Below are 2798 nucleotides of genomic sequence, written 5' to 3' on the forward strand. Positions count from 1 at the left end.
AGGGCGTTTTCGCGCCCACGGAGTATGAATGGGGAAACGGAGGGAGGCGGGGAACTAAGGGGGAACAATGTTTCGGTTTGAGACGCGCTTGTTTGAAATCTGGGGAAAGTTACAAACTTTGCCCCCATCTAAAATTTCGGACATATTGCGGGTTGGGGGTAGGACAGTCATGTCAGGTGTCCCAAATGTGGGTGAGATAGATTTCGGCCGAGCGCATGGGTAGGCGCCCACGGCGTATGAATGCTTCTCGGAGGCGGTTGAGACTGGCGTCTTGGTGAAGTTACAAACCTACCCCAGTTTAGACCTTTGGACATCGGGCCGATAGGCTACACGGGCCAGAGTCAGGACAGTAATTTCCTACAGCCAAAACATTAGTATCGCGCGGTTTCGGGTGACCAGAGGACTATTTGGCGCTTCATTCAATATTTGGGAGCAGAAGCATTAACATTTTCGGTTCTCTTGAATTGAACTTTCAGGATTTGTCAAACTTCACAAATCTTTACTCTTGAAAATCCTAAAGCTACGATTATTTTGGAATGGAGGGGGTACATTTGAATATACATTGTACACGAGTATATATTAAAAAATATGCAACTTACCTCAGTTCATGCATGGTTCCAGATATAATCTCCTTGGTTGCCAAAAAAAAGTTAGATATGCGTATGAATATATATAGCATGTTCAAACTCACAACAAAGATTGATGCCCCTTTTACATCTGATTTACAAATGCCATTATCTTCGGTTCAAATAGATGAATGCACTTCCTATGAATTCGAATCTTCGAACCCCCTTTATGTTGAATTCGATATGTATTCTATTTTGTAGCTAGCAATTTGGAATGTATCCATGCAAGTGACAAATGTATAAAGTGCTTCACACTAACAACATGGAGTGCACTAATTAATGTTTATATATGAATTGCAAAAGCATCCATTGCCTGTATTTCAAACCGCTCTCACTCTATGGATCGATAATATGAAATAAACACATGCACATGCTAGAATTCAATAGAGTATGGGTGTCTGATAGACCGATTTTCGTCCATACGCAATTTGCAAAATTCGTGATCTCATCCAAAAATAATAATGCCATTTATATTTTAATTTAATGCGTAGAACCGCCTTTTACACGTAGATGCACTATGCCTCGCCCCGTTCTCACAAACGCGTTATATATCTCTCTATCTAACGCATAAGTGCACACACTTTATATGCATTGGCATTTCTCTTTCACACATGCTCACAATCTCTCTCAGGGTGTCGGGGTGTCTCACGCACATGCTCTCTCTGTTTCTCTCTCTTTCTGACTACTATGTACCACTCTTTTCACTAATCTCAGTTGGAAAACACTATTTCTCTCACATGCATATATACACATGCACGGTCTCTACTAGCCCTCTATACGCACATATATGTGCCTACGTGTCTCCCGCACGCACATTATCTTTAGGCCTCTCTCGCACACATTGCCCCCCCCACACACACCTCTCTCTTAGTAGTTGGCAGATATGATTTCATCATATCATTCGATAGGATACCCCTGGCTGTTAGGCTGGATGGTAATACGAGGCAAAGTTTTACCCTAGTTCGGATCGGACCCTTGCAGTTCAAGAAAGAGCCTACTCCTGGTACTGTATATTAGTGATAGGGGTGTGTACAAAGTACACGTGAATACCAGGCATTGTGCGTGTGTGTATACTATCGACGAACTAGCCCCCAAGCTTGTATAACATACTAAGGGCCTAGGGTTACAAATCATATATAGTCGGCTTATCACCAGTGGGGATAGAGTCCTCCGCGACTCTGGTAGCTTCGTGTTGTACGCCGGGTCCTCCACATGGATCTCCGTATAACACGTCTCGGTCCAACCTATATGTGGCGCAGGATGGAACCGACCCATGAGTCTTCATGTTGACCCACCACAACTACAAATGATGTGCCCACCACACCACACACGCAATCGGCCACTAAGAAAATAAGCATATACAATAGTACAACGGTATCTAGCTCACGATACGTCTCCATATTTTGTTGATGACACTGACGGACTTTGCATTTGATGCGTGCTCCGTATTTTGTTGACGATACTTACGGTCATTGTATTTGAAGCGAAAGCACGGTCACTGGACTTCAGAATAAGCTCATCACGGTCACCACCTACATTTTGTCGTGCTAACCAACATGTGGTTGGATGGTTAGAGGACAGTGGTTTCTCAAGCCCACCAAGGTTAAAGTCCCGGTGCTCGCATTTATCTTGTGTTAATTTCAGTATTTTCCGATGATGTATGTTCAGTGGGAGGAGACGTTCCACTCGACTACAAGGCACCTATGGTGACTTCGTAAAATCTCAAGATCATATATGCTGGCCCACTCTCTCGAAGGTGCTCATAGGGGTAGGGTTTGCGTGTGTGCGCTTATAGCAGTGAGTGCTTGCGCGTATATATGAGCCCTTGCGTCTGTACCGTGTTAAACAAATACATATCATGATTATACGGTCACTGGCTCACCCGTACAACTCTGTATTTTGTTGATGACACAATCAATTGACCAGTCAAACGTTCCACGCGGCACAACTAGTGTTGCACCGTCGGGGCGCGTAACCGTGGGGCCCACCTGTCAGCCCGTATATGAAAGAAAGAAATGGTAGTTTGAGTCTGTACTGTGTTAATAAAATAGGAGTACATTTTAGGGTGATCATACGGTCACTGGCTCACCATACAGCTCCGTAATTTGTTGATAACACGATCAATTGACCAGTCAAACGGTCCACATTCAGCAGCGCACATTACCATAGGGC

Source organism: Triticum aestivum, chromosome 7D (genome assembly GCF_018294505.1).
Source record: "Triticum aestivum cultivar Chinese Spring chromosome 7D, IWGSC CS RefSeq v2.1, whole genome shotgun sequence".
NCBI classification, from domain to species: domain Eukaryota; kingdom Viridiplantae; phylum Streptophyta; class Magnoliopsida; order Poales; family Poaceae; genus Triticum; species Triticum aestivum.